Source organism: Nuphar pumila, chromosome 9 (assembly GCF_984573655.1).
Source record: "Nuphar pumila chromosome 9, dmNupPumi1.hap1.1, whole genome shotgun sequence".
Taxonomy (NCBI): domain Eukaryota; kingdom Viridiplantae; phylum Streptophyta; class Magnoliopsida; order Nymphaeales; family Nymphaeaceae; genus Nuphar; species Nuphar pumila.
Genome location: NC_143257.1, coordinates 97,414,954 through 97,432,950, shown reverse-complemented (window position 1 = coordinate 97,432,950; position 17,997 = coordinate 97,414,954).

Sequence of the window (17,997 nt, the reverse complement as noted above, 5' to 3'; positions counted from 1 at the left end):
TAAGTCCAATAATTTCATAATATTATTGGAAAATCTTGGAAAAACCCACATATTTGAGCTAACCCCATTTCAAGTTTGGCATGGACATTCAAAAGAGGAAGCTGAAGTCTGCAATTTCTTTTATTTCATTTATTTAGTGATGTAATAATGTAAATTTTGAAACAAGAGATTTAATTTTCTGCTTAGATTAGGATGCATATCATAAAGTTTGAATTCATGCAATATCCTGATTATGTGATTCATGCATTTTATTTCAAGAGCACTATGGATGTACACGAATAGCACGTGCACCAACTCTTCGGGAGTTGATGAACTCGGTGGAGTCCATATTTACGGCCCTAGTCGGAATATGGATGAGACCCAGATCCATCATCTTTTTACCAATCACACTGAGCCTACACTCTTAGGCTATCTTCCAAAATTTCACTGCATATTTCCAATTCTACAAAATATTTTAGAATGGACTAAGTAAATTATAAACATATTCACGGCCATAGTCGGAATATGTGACAATTCTACTTAGTTTAATCCTAAAATAGCATATTTTCTGAAAACAGACTTTTACAAAATGACATTCATTCATAACATCTGCATTATGAAATCACTGGTTTTTATCGTGATTTTCTTAAGAAAATTTCATTCTCAAGAAAATTGATTTCTCAAGAAACTCTGAAAACTTTCAAAGTTGGATTTTCCAAATCAAGTTTCCCATGATCTTCCTTGGAAAATATTCCTTGCTTAAAATCCATTTCCAAAAGAAATTTCTCATCTTTCTCAAAATCGATTTTCAAGTGTTTCAAGGATAAGATTCTCAGGATTTTAGTTTCCCGAGTGTTGATTTTTCATCTCCAAAGAATTTTCCAATGAATCTCAACCATTTTCCAAAGAAAGCTTTCAAAACTTGAAGCTTTTCCTCACAAATGGTTTCCTTTTCAAATGTTCCTCTTTTCTCAAGAATTCTCTCCATTTTCTCAGGATTCTCTCACATCCTCATAAACTTTCTGGTGATTTCCAAATCCTTTCATTTGAGTTTCCTGAGAGATTGATCTCCATCTTTTTCCCGATAAAGACTTTTCCAACTCCAAATGTTTTTTAAGCATACATCATCTTTTTCCAACTTACATTTTATAAGATCTCATAAGCACATGCCCGAATTCTCTGTGCATTTAGGATAGAACACAATTTCGATGATTTACCTAAGTCAAGCACACTTTTGGTTCTTGGTTCAATTACCTCTGTTAAAGGCGGCAGGAACGGTCGAACCTCGTACCGACAGGTCGAGCCCCATCCCACGGATTTTCCCGCTATTTTTAAAAACGGAGGCGAGTATTTCAAAACAATTTCCAAAACTCTGGTCAAAAGTCTGACTTGCGAAAGCGTTCTCTTCCTCATCCTCTTCTGCAAGAGAAGGGAAGACGGGGAGAAAATTTTCGCGACGATGACAGGTTGGGCGATAGTGATGGGACCTGTCCTTGTCTGATCAAAATTGTGCTTGATTTAGTTCAATTATCTAAACTGTGTTCCAAAAACGTCAGCTCTTTACTTTCTGATATCGTGCGAACCTAGGAGCCTAGATTCTGACCTAGCTGACATTGGCTGCATATAGACTAGGCATGGTTTGGTAGAACTATATTGAGGAGATATTTTCATGCTCACATAGACTTAGGTCTAAACACAACTCTCCTCAATTTAGGATCTGAATGCAAACAATGTATGCTAATTCAAAGTTTTCAAAAATCTCTCTCTAGGATTTAGAGCCATCTATTTCTTGCATGTGATCATTTTTTCAAACCTCCCTTACCTACTTTTACCCGGTCTTCACGTTGCTGGGCTCTCTTCTAGAACCCTAGTACGGGACAGAGCCTCAAAACTGGGCCACTCATTTGGGTTAACACCCCCCTACCACGTACCGCGGGCCACAGTCTGAAGTATATTGGTAGGCGCTCAAGGATGTTGGAAAACCTTACCTTATAACCGGAGTTAAAATTATATGCCACGTACCTCGGATTTTGGTTCGGGTATATCGTCATAACTGGATTGGACAAAGATGATCTGAACCTAGAGTTAGGATTAGGGTCCTAAAGTTGTTTTTAAAATGATGCATCTAGAGTCAGCCTTTTAGGGAGTGTTGTATGTGCATAAATGTTTGTGCAGGATGTGATTGTTTGTATGCTACTTTTATTCCCTCATATTTCCCAAAAATATTTTCAAATTTCCATATTCTCATCCTTTCCCTTTTACCTTCTCAAACCCTGGATGACTTTTCAAAATGTCCAATTTCTTTCAAAACTCCAGGTGATTTTCCATTCTACCGTTCTACTGGATCTCAAATTTCCAGCCGCATTTTATATTCTGCCTACAATTTTCAAAATTTTCATAATGTCCCTAAGTCTCATTCTGAGTATTTCTTTGTTTTCAGTCCGATGGCATCCAGTCAAGTCGATCCTATCTTTCCCGAACGTCACATCTCCTATGAGGTGTGACAAGGTCGTCCTGAACATCGATCCCTTAGCACCGAAACTTTCATTCCCCGATGGTATTATTCCTGGCTCAAAAGCTTTTCTCGCATATTCCCGGACCATTTGAGCGAGTGCGGACTAGAAGTGGCGTCGACAGTCGGAAAGAAGACAGTAAATGGTAACTTGATCCATGCAATGGCAGAGCGATGAAATTCTCGGACGTGTACATTCTGGTTCCCATGGGGAGAAATGACCCTTTTAATGCATGAATTTTCAGAAATCATGGAATTACCAGAACCAGCCGGTCAACCAGGAGATCCGCTAGAGCATGAGTTCCTTATCAATGTCAAGGGTTTGGACCCCCGAGACTCTTTGGCTCGTATGACAGGTCGCCGATCCTGGCCCCTGATTTAGTTGGACGAAAACGAATATGTCAATCTGCTCGAGTTGTACCATCAATACGGGACCTTCGTCGAAGTCAGCTCGTTATCAAGGACAGCTAAAGAAAGGATCCAGAATGCAATGGTCCTGTGCACTGTAGGATTAGCCCTCTTCCCAGACGGACAAAACTACATGGACATCAGAATAATCCAGCTCATGAGAAGATGGGGAAGTCGGCAGACCAATCGTCTTTCCATAGCCATGGCAGCTCTTGCTTTCCTGTATCGGGGTTTGACTCGTTTCTCACTCGGAGAATCCATCTTAGTTGAAGGATGCATCTACGTACTTCAATCCTAGTTCTTCCAGCATGTTCCACCCCGAGCAAGCTCTTTTAGATACAATGGCCAAGAACTTCTTCTAGTGGCACAGTACCGGTCCATGATTGACAGCATTCAAGAAGATGACATAGTCTGGGACTATTTTGATCGACAATTATCCCCTCCCAGATATACATATGCTTTTGGCAAGCGGTTCAAGTTGCTGGGACTGTTCTTCTGCACTTACTACCAACCAGAGCGATGTATTCGGCAGTTCTCCTAAAAGCAGCAGTACGTCGAAGCCCGATTGCTATCAGGAGCTATGGCAGAATTCGATCTCACTTCCGCACAATGATCCGGGGCATATCATTCTGCCCGCTACGGCTGGGATTCCTTTATTTCTCTCAAACTCTTTTTTGGTCCTAGAGTGTCTGCCGATTATCATGAATGGTGGAAAATTGTTTGTCCTCCACCTCTTTGTCGAGATCAATAAAATCATATTTTCCTCATTTCAATAAAATTTTCCATCTTTCTACTATGGTTTGACGACCTTGCCTAGGTAACAAGGCACATTTTCGTTGATTATTTTTTTTTTTCAAAGAATGATAACACAATTGTTATGATTCCTGCGACGACTCAATCCCTAGTAATGGGATATCTTTTTCAAAATTGTCTACCATATTTTCAGCAAACATTTCTTCCAAAAACCAGTTCCTTCATAATCTAATCAGGTCTTTGCCCTGCAAAAAGCATCCACAGCATTTGATGGTTCAGACAAGATCAGGCAAAAGAACAACGATATCTTAATACTCGTCAGCCTTAGAAGAAGAAATGGGCTCCCCGCGATCCGAGAGGAGTCAAGAGCTGCAACAAGAGGATGATGGCATAGACTCTCAAATGTATGCCATGTTCCGGAAAATGGTGAACAAGATGATGAATGAGCAGCCCGGGACCAGCTCAGAAAGGAATTCATTTAGAGAAAAGTTCCATGGTCACAGGGATAAGAAGGCTTCCAAAATGCAGATCTAGCCAGAGGAGATTTCAGATGAATCAGACTCAACTGAAAACACTCATGAAGAATATGAGGTGCATCCGGCATTCCACAAATGTGGCCAAAGGAGGAGCCAAAAATCAAAGAGCTGAGTCGCAGAAGAGCCCTTGCAAGCACAATTCAGGGAAATGGCCAGAGTGGTTAAAGATTTGCAAGCCCGCGACAAGGGCAAGAAAGTCTTCACCAGCGAGGACTTTTATGATGTCCTAGAAGGGGACGATGACCTGGAAAACCTTCCTCAAAAATTCATCAAGTTCGACGGTTCTGGCGACCCGAAAGCTCATCTCGCCACATTCTTTGCTGAGTGCTCAAGGTTCAAAAGGAACAACCGAGCACTATTTCTATGTTTTCCCTGCAGCATGGAAGGAGTTGCAGCTAAATGGTATGCTGAGCATATCAACCCCATCAAGTTCAAGGAGTTCGATAAAGTAGTGAACTTGTTTATTGAATGCTTCCTATTCAACACGGAGGCACTCTCGACACTAAGTCATCTCTGCAATCTGAGACAGAATGAAAATGAGAAAGCACGAGACTTTATTCACAGATGGAGGTCAGCTTGCAATAAAATGAGGGATCCCATATCAGAAAGGCATGCCCTATCATTGATCCTCAACAATTTCTCGCAACCATTAAGAGGATTAATCTCTACTACACCATCCCGAACTTTCATCGAGTTGACTGAACGAGCCGAATGGCTCGAGCTGAGTGTGAAAAATGGAGTCTACGAAGGCTTCACATTTCCCAAGCATAACCCCCAAGGTGAACAGAAAAAAAACACATTTCACCTATTCTGCCAACAACGACCACAACAGTCGAAATCATCACAAGGGGCAGAAGAAAGATTACTGCTACGGCGCAAGAAGTTCGAATAACAAAGGCAATAAAAAAGGAAAGCATGCTCCTCAATACAGCAAGCCTCCTCAGCAGGATCAAGGGTCGAAGCTGCGAGAGAAAACCAAGCATAAAGGATGGAGCTACAACAGAAAGTTCACTCCTTTAGACCAATCACTCGAAGATGTACTCGAGTACATGCTATCAAAGGAGATGGTCAAGTTACCAAGACTGGTTGATCCCCCTGTACCCATGAGGAAATGGAAATACCAATTTTGCAAGTTCCACAAGACAGTGGGACACGACACTGAGAACTTCTTTGTTCTCAAGAACATTGTGCAAGACCTCATTGACAAGAATCTATTGATAGAAGGAGAAGAAGAAGAGAAAATGGATATTCTTAACCAACCATTTTCGTCGCATACTACAACAGTAGTATCTGAACATCCATTCCTACCTCATGAACACATCAAGCCATGTTCTGTTCAAGACCTCCAGATGCAACATCAGGTGTCAGTGCTACGACAAGCAGCTCCCACTTCTAAGAAGATGGACATAATCTCAGCAATCGGCAGGACAAAAGTGTCTGAAGAGCCCACAAAGTCATCCCCCAAGTCAAAGGGAAATTCTTGATTTCCTTAATCAAATCATCAAACCCAGGCCAGAAAATTCAAGTCAGAAGTCTCTAACCGCTCTATCCAATGTTTCCATCCTTGACGTGGCCAAGAATTCCCGCAAGCATCAACAAGTACTGGATGATCTGCTCAGAAAGATTAAAGTCAAGCCCAGTACCACACCTAAAGACATGGCAAAAATTGTGAACTCAGCCATGACCAATGCGCCAATCACTTTCTCGGATAAGGACCTTCCAAAGCCTCACTCCTTTTATAATAATGCTCTGTACATTGTCGTTCGAGCCAGAGGAATGACAGTACCCCATGTGCTGGTCGATGGAGGCAGCAGCCTCAATATATGTCCTGAAATGACAGCAAAGGCATTAGGGATCAAGGATGAAGAATACATTCCAGATCCTATCACCATATATGGGTTTGACAATCCTGGTCAAACAGCTAAGGGCAAGATATTCCTGGAAGTGTTCATCAATTATTCGGTGCACTCCATCCTCTTTCATGTGGTCAATGTGCCACCCACCTACAATCTACTGCTCGGAAGGACATGGATCCATAATGTGAATGCGGTGCCTTCCACCCTGCATCAATGCATGAAATGGTCAAAAGGTGGAATGATCACAACAGTACTAAGAGAGGACCCAGAAGAAAGGCTCACACAACCCATGATCTCTCAACCATCATTCACTGCAGATATTCCCAGCATCAGGGAAAGTGAAGAAATCAGTCTTGGAGAAAGTCTGGAAATACTCCAGACATCCTCAGAATTAGCTCTGCACACTGTAGCCATGACCCGATGGAGAGGTCTTGAATTCTTCAAAATTGGAGGCCGAATCAACTACAGTGCCATCAAAGATCATCCGTTGTTCACGCAATTCATGAAGGCAAGAAAGGGATTTGATTTACTCGTGAAGCACGGATATCAACCCTTCAAAGGACTAGGCAAGAATGAAGATGGCCGCATCGAGCCAGTAGTCCAAAAGCATCGTCCCCACATAGCAGGGCTAGGGTTTATCGACGGAAGCTCACCAAAGAAGACTGTTTTTGTAAAGAGGACACATTGAAAACCATTCATTATTTTCTTTCTATTTTTTATCAATATCTTTGATCAATTCAAAATCAATAAAATCCCAAGTTTCTTTGTCTATCTGAATGCCATTTGTCTCCTTTCCTCCTCATTTTAAGCGTACCAATATCATTTTATGCATGATTTGTTTCAAATGATTGTTTGTCTTATGATGGACGATTTCACCTAAACCAAATTTCTTATCCAAAATTTCAGAATGTCTTCCCAAGCAATCAAAAAGCTCGTTCTCAATCCAAAGGCTTTCCAGAAGTCGACAACAATTCACTGAGTCAAAGCAAGTACAGAAGATAGCAAGGTTGCAAAACAATCAGATGATTATGCAGAATTTGATCGGTCTCTTCAGGAATTGCCAGAGTTCGCCTCAGTTCAGAAGCATGATAAACCATCAGCTATAGTCCAAGATCCAACTGAAGATGTCAATATTGGTTCAGAGGACAATCCCAAAATTCTCAAGATCGGAACCAGTCTTAATCCAGAAGAGAAAGAAAGGCTCACTAATTTCCTCAGGCAACATGAGGAAGTGTTCGCATGGACATATGCAGATATGCCGGGCCTAGACCCAAAATTAGTCGAGCATCGCCTCGTTTTGAAGCCAGATGCTAAGCCAGTTAAGCAGAAGCTGAGAAAGATGGATCCCAGGATAGAACAACAAGTCAAAGAAGAACTTGAAGATTTGCTCAAAGCAGGATTTATTCGAACTATTGACTACCCAGATTGGTTAGCCAATATCGTCGTTGTTCTAAAGAAAAGCGGCAAAGTAAGGATCTGCATAGACTTCAGAGACCTTAATAAAGTGACTTCGAAAGATGATTATCCACTTCCAAGCATTGATCTTCTAGTCGACAACACGGTAGGACATGCCATGTTTTACTTTATGGATGGATATTCAGGCTACAATCAGATTAAGTTGGCCGCCCGCGACCAGTCAAAAACTTCCTTCACTACGCCTTGGGACACTTTCTGCTATACAGTTATGCCTTTTGGGATAAAAAATGCAGAAGAAACATATCAATGAGCAATGACCGTTATCTTTCATGATCAGATGCGTAAAATCATGGATGCGTATGTTGATGATATCCTCGTGAAATCCAAAGAGGAAGAAGATCACCTCGAAGCGCTTGATCAAGTCTTTAAGAGACTCATTCTTTATAAGTTGAGGCTTAACCCTCAAAAGTGTGTTTTTGGAGTCGAATCAGGCAAATTATTGGGTTTTTTGGTCAGTAAAAAGGGAATTGAAGTTGACCCAGCCAAAGCAAAGGCTATGATTGATATGACACCCCCGACAAATCTCAAAGAATTGCGTAGCCTTTAAGGACGCATGCAATCAATCCGGCGATTTATTTCCAACTTGGCAATGAGATGTGAACCTTTCAATCACTTGCTCAGAAAAGGAGTGAAGTTCGAATGGGAACCAAAGTGTCAACAATCATTCGATCGCATCAAGAGATATCTTCTCAATCCTCCAATCCTGAAGCCGCCAGAATTAGAAAAATCTTTTCTGCTGTACATCTCAGTCAATCAAGTCGCATGCGGCGGATTCTTGGCGCAATACAAAGAAGGCAGCTTGATAGAGCACGCCATTTATTATGTGAGTAAGACTTTCATAGACTATGAAAAGAAATACTCTCAAATAGAGAAGACCTGCCTAGCTCTAGTATGGATGTGTCAGAAGCTAAGACACTACCTGCTAGCATCTGAAGTCAAAATCTTGTCCAAACTCAATCCTCTCAAGTACATCCTAAAGCAATCTTTTCTCAACGGACGAGTCGCCAAATGGCAAGTCTTACTGATGCAGTATGACTTAGAATATGTCTCGCAGTAATCAATTAAAGGCCAAGCAATTGCTGATCAACTGGCTGACTTTTCTTTAGCCGAAGATGATTTCCCGGACGAGCAAATATGCAACATCCAGCAATATCCAGTCTGGAATTTATTTTTCGATGGTTCTAAGAATATGGCTGGAATAGGCAATGGGATCTTGTTAATCACTCCAGAGAAGGAGATGATTCCATTTTCTCTCAAGTTAGATTTTCAATGCACTCACAATATGGCCGAGTATGAAGCCCTGATTCAAGGTCTAAAGATTCTATTAGATTTCAATGTCAAGAAAGTGCATGCCTACGGCGACTCATTACTCGTTGTCAATCAAGTCCGAGCCGAATGGCAAGTCAAAGATCAGAAGCTATTTCCTTATCAGAAAATCATTTCAGCTCTTGTCCGCAAGTTTGAAGAATTTCAGCTTTTTCATATCAAGAGAGATTTCAATCAAGTGGCTGATAGCCTAGCCAGTTTAGGCTCCATTATGGCATTAAAAAATGGAGAATCTTGTCGCTCTTTTGAAATCGGCACACGTGACCAATCTGCCTTCCTTCCAACAGAACAAGTAAACCAAGTTGAGCAAAAGAAGAAACCTTGGTATTACAACATCAAGAACTTCATAGAAACCGGTGAATTTCCTCCAGAACTCTCAAAGAAAGAGCAACGAGCCATTCAGCGCATGTCTACTCGATATTTCATTCTGGCCGATGTCCTTTATCGTCGCGGATTCAGTTCAGAGTATTCCAGATGCTTAGATGAAGACGAAGCCAAAGAAGTCGTGCGAGAAGCACACGAAGGCATTTGCGGTGGCCACGTCGGCTACCAAACCCTAGTCAAGCAGATCGTTAGAGCAGGTTACTATTGAAAAACTATGCAGCAAGACTGCTACCACTTTGTGAAGAAGTGTGTTCAATGCCAGATACACGCACCTTCTATTTATGCTCCAACAACATATTTGCAGTCTATTGTTTCTCCATTGCCGTTCTCTATGTGGGCCTTCGATGTCGTAGGTCCCATCAATCCCTCTGCTTCAAATGGCCACAAATACTTCCTTGCCGCAATAGAATATTTCACCAAGTGGGTAGAAGTCATCACTCTTCGCACAGTAGAAGGCCGACATGTGGTCCCTTTCATCCACAAGAGCATTCTTTGTCGTTTCGGCATCCCACATGACATCGTGTCAGATAATGGCAGTCATTTCAAGAACGAAAAAATGAAGACATTCTGCTCAAAGTTCAAAATATATCATCATTTTTCCGCTCCCTACTATCCTCAAGGGAATGGTCAGGCAGAAGCCACCAACAAAATTTTGATTCGTATCTTGGAACGAACCGTGGAAACATGCCTGATTGGCATGAGAAGAACCATGATGCACTTTGGGCCTATCGGACCACCATTCGCACTCCAACGAATGCTACTCCATCAGAATTGGTCTACGGAACAGAAGTAGTATTGTTGCTACATGTTCAGAAGCCCGCTTTGAAATTTGCATCACTTCTAAAACTACCTCTTGATCAATACCAGCAGCAGCGACTGGTATAACTCGACTTGCTCGATGAGAAAAGGCTAAAAGCAGCATAGCATGCTCAATCCTATCTCCAGAGGATAGCCAGGCAGTACGCGAAGTCTGTCATCGAAAGAAGATTCAAAGTCAATGACTTAGTGCTTCGAGCCACGACCTATCTAAAACATCATCCCGGAGGAAAATGGTCGCCAATTTGGGAAGGTCCCTATGTCGTCAAAGAAGCATTACCTCGCAACTCGTATCAGCTCATCAATGTCGATGGGGTAGAATTGCCAGATCCCATTAATGCTCGACACTTGAAAAAGTTCTATACTTGAAGCATCTATTTTTCCCTTGTAATCCTACCATTTTCTTCAATCAAACTTTCTTTTCCATTTACACTAGGGCATTTTAAAATTTTGTTCTGTATGCAGGCAGGATAAACAAATTTCTCATTTTATGCACTTGTGCATTCATGGGCATCAATTTGCATCTATTGGCATTCAATTGCATTAACATCAATCGGGTCAGTATGGGGATTTCAACAAACAGTTCCATCACAATTCCTAATGATCCAAAAACTGAAAGATAATCACCAGTACTGAACCAAAATCCAGCACTCAAACTGGTATTATTTCAAAATTCAGTGCTCGAACTGGGGTATTTTCAAAAATCCAGTGCTCGAACTGGTACATTCTCAAAACCCAATGCTCGAACTGGTACATTTTCAAAATCCAACTTTCAAGTTGGTCTATATTTTCCTTTAAAAATCCGAGTTCGGATTTGGGTTTTCCCTTCAAATCATTTTCCTTTGTTGATCTGAGTTCCGACTTGTGATCTCTTTACCTTATTCGAGCTCTTCATTTTCCTTTGTTGATCCGAGTTCCGACTCGTGATCTCTTTACCTTATTCGAGCTCTGATTCGAGCTTGCCATTTTCCTTTGTTGATCCGAGTTCTGACTCGTGATCTTTTTACCTTATTCGAGCTTTAATTCGAGCTCTTCATTTTCCTTTGTTGATCCGAGTTCCGACTTGTGATCTCTTTACCTTATTCGAGCTCTTCATTTTTCTTTGTTGATCCGAGTTCTCACTCATGATCTCTTTACCTTATTTGAGCTATGATTCGAGTTCTTTATTTCCTTTGTTGATCCGGGTTCCGACTCGTGATCTCTTTACTTTATTCGAGCTCTGACTCGAACTCATCATTCTCCTTTATTGATCCTCAGGATCAGTCAATTTCTCAAAATTGACCTTTTGTCCACCCATTTCCAATTTAAATCTTTGGATCATTCCATTCTTCAATTTCGATTTGCGGGTCATCTAATTCCCAATTCTCAATTCCAATTACCAAATTTCCAATTTCGACCTTCGGGTCACACAATTTCGACCTTTTGGGATCATCCAATTTCAAACCCTCGGGTTATCAATTCTATCTCAATCATTTTCGACTTGTGGGTCACCTCTGCCAATCTAGATCGTGTTCATTCTACCTATTGGCTCAATATCTAATTTCAATCATTTTCTCTTGCGAGAGAGACCCTTTTTAGGGAGAGTTCGAGGGAGCTCGTTCTTTTCACATGCTATACAATTCATTCACTTAGCCTCGTTTCAGAAGAGTTTGAAGGGACTCGCATCTTTGTGAACCGTTTGTAAAACAATTTCCAATTTCACACAAGAAACCCTTTTATAAGGAGAGGCTCGACGGAGACTCGCTTTTCTTGTGACCCCCCAATTTTTCTACTAGGCCATTTTTCGTCATGGAGGACTCTCTTTTCAGGGAGAGTGTGATGGACTTGTTCTTTTCATGACCTAATTTTTGGACCTCACTATTATCGGGCCCCTTTCCATAAGAGAAGCCTAACATTAGGGAGCTTTGACGAAAGCTTAATTTCTCTTCAAAAGTTCATTTTGCAAGCACCTCCTCTTCAGGGAAGAGAGGAGTATTTCCCATTTCCCATTCAGGTAAGGGCTAAGACTGAGTCTCTATTTTTGGGGAAAAAGAGAGGAGAATTTCCGTCAGGGATGTGTTGAGCTGGACCTAAAACGCTCTCTTTCACCCAGGATTTCAAGAACATTTTGTCAATTTGTCAATCAATTGCATATAGACTAGGCATGGTTTGGTAGAACTATATTAAGGAGATATTTTCATGCTCACATAGACTTAGGTCTAAACACAACTCTCCTCAATTTAGGATCTGAATGCAAATAATGTATGCTTCTTCAAAGTTTTCAAAAATCTCTCTCTAGGATTTAGAGTCATCTATTTCTTGCATGTGATCATTTTTTTAAACCTCCCTTACCTACTTTTACCCGGTCTTCACGTTGCTGGGCTCTCTTCTAGAACCCTAGTTTGGGACAGAGCCTCACAACTGGGCCACTCATTTGGGTTAACACCCCCCTACCATGTACCGCGGACCACAGTTTGAAGTATATCGGTAGGCGCTCAAGGATGTTGGAAAACCTTACCTTAGAACCGGAGTTAAAATTATATGCCACGTACCTCAGATTTCGGTTCGGGTATATCGGCATAACTAGATTGGACAAAGATGATCTGAACCTAGAGTTAGTATTAGGGTCCTACAGCTGTTTTTAAAATGATGCATCTAGAGTCAACCTTTTAGGGAGTGTTGTATGTGCATAAATGTTTGTGCATGATGTGATTGTTTGTATGCTACTTCTATTCCCTCATATTTTCCCAAAAATATTTTCCAATTTCCATATTCTCATCCTTTCCCTTTTACCTTTTCAAACCTTGGATGACTTTTCAAAATGTCCAATTTCTTTCAAAACTTCAGGTGATTTTCCATTCTACCGTTCTACTAGATCTTGAATTTCCAGCCGCATTTTATATTCTGCTTATAATTTTCAAAATTTTCAGAATTTCTCTAAGTCTCATTCTGAGTATTTCTTTGTTTTCAGTCTGATGGCATCCAGTCAAGTCGATCCTATCTTTCCCGAAGGTCACATCTCCTATGAGGTGCGACAAGGTCGTCCTCAACATCGAGCCCTTAGCACCAGAACTTTCATTCCCCGGTGGTATTATTCCTGGCTCAAAAGCTTTTCTCGCATGTTCCCGGACCATTTGAGCGAGTGCGGACTAGAAGTGGCATCGGCAGTCGGAAAGAAGACTGTAAATGGTAACTTGATCCATGCAATGGCAGAGCGATGGAATTCTCGGACGTGTACATTCTGGTTCCCATGGGGAGAAATGACCCTTTTAGTGGATGAATTTTCAGAAATCATGGGATTACCAGAACCAGCTGGTCAACCAGGAGATCCGCTAGAGCATCAGTTCCTGATCAATGTCAAGGGTTTGGACCCCCGAGACTCTTTGGCTCATATGACAGGTTGTTGATCCTGGCCCCTGATCCAGTTGGACGAAAATGAATATGTCAATCTGCTCGAGTTGTACCATCAATACGGGACCTTTGTCGAAGTCGGCTTGTTATCAAGGACAGCTAAAGAAAGGATCCAGAATGCAATGGTTCTGTGCACTGTAGGATTAGCCCTCTTCCCAGACGGACAAAACTACATGGACATCAGAATAATCCAGCTCATGAGAAGATGGGGAAGTCGGCAGACCAATCGTCTTTCCATAGCCATGGCAGCTCTTGCTTTCCTGTATCGGGGTTTGACTCGTTTCTCACTCGGAGAATCCATCTTAGTTGAAGGATGCATCTACGCACTCCAATCCTGGTTCTTCCAGCATGTTCCAGCCCGAGCAAGCTCTTTTAGATACAATGGCCAAGAACTTCTTCCAGTGGCACAGTACCGGTCCATGATTGACAGCATTCAAGAAGATGACATAGTTTGGGACTATTTTGATCGACAATTATCCCGTCCCAGATATACATATGCTTTTGGCAAGCGGTTCAAGTTGCTGGGACCGTTCTTCTGCACTTACTACCAACCGGAGCGATGTATTCGGTAGTTCTCCTAAAAGCAGCAGTACGTCGAAGCCCGATTGCTATCAGAAGCTATGGCAGAATTCGATCTCACTTCCGCACAATGGTCCGGGGTATATCATTCTGCCCGCTACGGCTGGGATTCCTTTATTTCTCTCAAACTCTTTTCTGGTCCTAGAGTGTCTGCCGATTATCATGAATGGTGGAAAATTGTTTGTCCTCCACCTCTTTGTCGAGATCAATAAAATCATATTTTCCTCATTTCAATAAAATTTTCCATCTTTCTACTATGGTTTGACGACCTCGCCTAGGTAACAAGGCACATTTTTGTTGATTATTTTTTTTTCAAAGAATGATAACACAATTGTCATGATTCCTGCGATGACTCAATCCCTAGTAATGGGATATCTTTTTCAAAATTGTCTATCATATTTTCAGCAAACATTTCTTCCAAAAACCAGTTCCTTCATAATCTAATCAGGTCTTTGCCCTGCAAAAAGCATTCACAGCATTTGATGGTTAAGACAAGATCAGGCAAAAGAACAACGGTATCTCAATACTCGTCAGCCTCAGAAGAAGAAATGGGCTCTCCGCGATCCGAGAGGAGTCAAGAGCTGCAACAAGAGGATGATGGCATAGACTCTCAAATGTATGCCATGTTCCAAAAAATGGTGAACAAGATGATGAATGAGCTGCCCGGGACCAGCTCAGAAAGGAATCCATTCAGAGAAAAGTTTCATGGTCACAGGGATAAGAAGGCTTCCAAAAAGCAGATCCAGCCAGAGGAGATTTTAGATGAATCAGACTCAACTGAAAACACCGATGAAGAATATGAGGTGCCTCTGACATTCTAGAAATGTGGCCAAAGGAGGAGCCACAAATCAAAGAGCCGAGTCGCAGAAGAGCCCTTGCAAGCACAATTCAAGGAAATGGCCAGAGTGGTTAAAGATTTGCAAGCCTGCGACAAGGGCAAGAAAGTCTTCACCAGCGAGGACTTTTATGATGTCCTAGAAGGGGACGATGACCTGGAAAAGCTTCCTCGAAAATTCATCAAGTTCGACGGTTCTGGAGACCCGAAAGCTCATCTCACCACATTCTTTGCTGAGTGCTCAAGGTTCAAAAGGAACAACCGAGCACTATTTCTATGTTTTCCCCGCAGCTTGGAAGGAGTTGCAGCTAAATGGTATGCTGAGCATATCAACCCCATCAAGCTCAAGGAGTTCGATAAAGTAGTGAACTTGTTTATTGAATGCTTCCTATTCAACACGGAGGCACTCTCGACACTAAGTCATCTCTGCAGTCTGAGACAGAATAAAAATGAGAAAGCACGAGACTTTATTCACAGATAGAGGTCAGCCTGCAATAAAATGAGGGATCTCATATCAGAAAGGCATGCCCTATCATTGATCCTCAACAATTTCTCGCAACCATTAAGAGAATTAATCTCTACTGCACCATCCCGAACTTTCATCGAGTTGACTGAACGAGCCGAATGGCTCGAGCTGAGTGTGAAAATTGGAGTCTACGAAGGCTTCACATTTCCCAAGCATAACCCCCAAGGTGAACAGAAAAAAAACACATTTCACCTATTCTGCCAACAACGGCCACAAGAGTCGAAATCATCACAAGGGGCAGAAGAAAGATTACTGCTACGGTGCAGGAAGTTCGAATAACAAAGGCGATCAGAAAGGAAAGCCTGCTCCTCAATACAGCAAGCCTCCTCAGCAGGATCAAGGGTCGAAGCTGCGGGAGAAAACCAAGCATGAAGGATGGAGCTACAACAGAAAGTTCACTCCTTTAGACCAATCACTCGAAGATGTACTCGAGTATATGCTATCAAAGGAGATGGTCAAGTTACCAAGATTGGTTGATCCCCCTGTACCCATGAGGAAATGAAAAGACCAATTTTGCAAGTTCCACAAGACAGTGGGACACGACAATGAGAACTTTTTTGTTCTCAAGAACATTGTGCAAGACCTCATTGACAAGAATCTATTGATAGAAGGAGAAGAAGAAGAGAAAATGAATATTCTTAACCAACCATTTCCGTCGCATACTACAGCAGTAGTATCTGAACAGCCATTCCTACCTCATGAACACATCAAGCCATGTTCTATTCAAGACCTCCAGATGCAACATCAGGTGTCAGTGCTACGACAAGCAGCTCCCACTTCTAAGAAGATGGAAATAATCTCAGCAATCGGCAGGATGAAAGTGTCTGAAGTGCCCACAAAGTCATCCCCCAAGTCAAAGAGAATTCCTGATTTCCTTAATCAAATCATCAAACTCAGGCCAGAAAATTCAAGTCAGAAGCCTCTGACCGCTCTATCCAATGTTTTCATCGTTGACTTTGCCAAGAATTCCCGCAAGCATTAGCAAGTACTGGATGATCTGCTCAGAAAGATTAATGTCAAGCCCAGTACCACACCCAAAGACATGGCACAAATTGTGAACTCAGCCATGACCAATGCGCCAATCACTTTCTCGGATGAGGACCTTCCAAAGCCTCACTCCTTTCATAATAATGCTTTGTATATTGTCGTTCGAGCCATAGAAATGACAGTACCCCATGTGCTGGTCGATGGAGGCAGCAACCTCAATATATGTCCTGAAATGACAGCAAAGGCATTAGGGATCAAGGACGAAGAATACATTCTAGATCCTATCACCATATATGGGTTTGACAATCCCTGTCAAACAACTAAGGGCAAGATATTCTTGGAAGTGTGTGAACACCCCAAATTTTCCCAAAAATCCAAAAATTCCTTCTTTGCCCCTGACCTCCTTCTTCTAAGTAATCGGGTCAATTTTTAACCAAAAACTTTCATTCATTCCTTGAATTCGTTAGAATTCGGACTCAAAGTCTTACCTATGACCCAGTTTTGATCTGAATCGGTTCCAAACCCCTTTTTGAGAAAAATTTCAAAAAAATAAAAAAAAACCCGAATTCGCAGAAAACTCTTCTTTTTGTAAACATTTCTCAAAAAGTTCAAAAAATCTCTCATTTCCCCTAGTTCTAGAGTTTTATACAAAAAATTTAGAAAATTTCAAGAAAAGAGCAAAAATAAAAAAATAAAAACAAAATTTGGTTTTTTTGAAAAGCTTTTTTTTGAAAAATAAGCCTTTTTGACGAAAACCAGTTTTTGCAAAAAAAACTTTTTAAGAGAACCGACCTTTGAAATTCTCGATAAAAAGAACCTCCTTAAACGAAAAATTTGTTTCTTAGGGTTACAGAGGCGCCTCCCTGCATTCTCTCCTCCTTCTCCCTCTCTCGCCCAAACGCTCGATGCCATCACCCTCCATCTCCGAACCCATCTTCCATCCTCCACCTTCGATCGCCAACCTCTCCTCCCTCATCCCGCTCATCTTCAACAAACTCACCTTCTCGATCCATCTCTCTCCCCTATTTAACAAACCGAAAAGAAAACCCTCATCATCCGCCCTCACCCCTCCACCGCCTATTTCTTCCTTTCCTTTTCCTTCTACTGTGGTAGAAGCAGAAAGACCCCTGCAGCAATCTTCCTTCAGCATCGATCCGGGATTTCCCTTCAATCACCCACCAACTTCATCCATTCTCAACATCATCGATCTGACGCTCTTTCCCCCTTTCTTCTCCTTCTTGGCATCACTGAAGGAAGACCGGCCCTGCAGCAAAGCCAACCCCATCTACGGTAAGAACTACCATCTTCATTCTTTAATTCTTTGTAAAGTTCTCCCTTATTTCGCAGCATTCCTTTGTTCCATTTTCGTTATTTTTGCATCTTTCTTTCCTTTTAAGGCAGAATGGTGGGATCGACCTGCATATAGCAGGATCGACCCACATGTCGCTATAGTAATGGAATCTCTGATTTCATCAATCGTTTTTGTTTCTTTTAAAATTTCTTTAATACAAGTAATTTGAATAGTAATTAGTTTAGTGTGATTCTGCATTCACATCCAGCTTCCTTTCCTTATTTTCTGTTCACTCTGATTTTCTGTTTATGTTGATTCCTTGTTTTGATAACATTCAATGGCA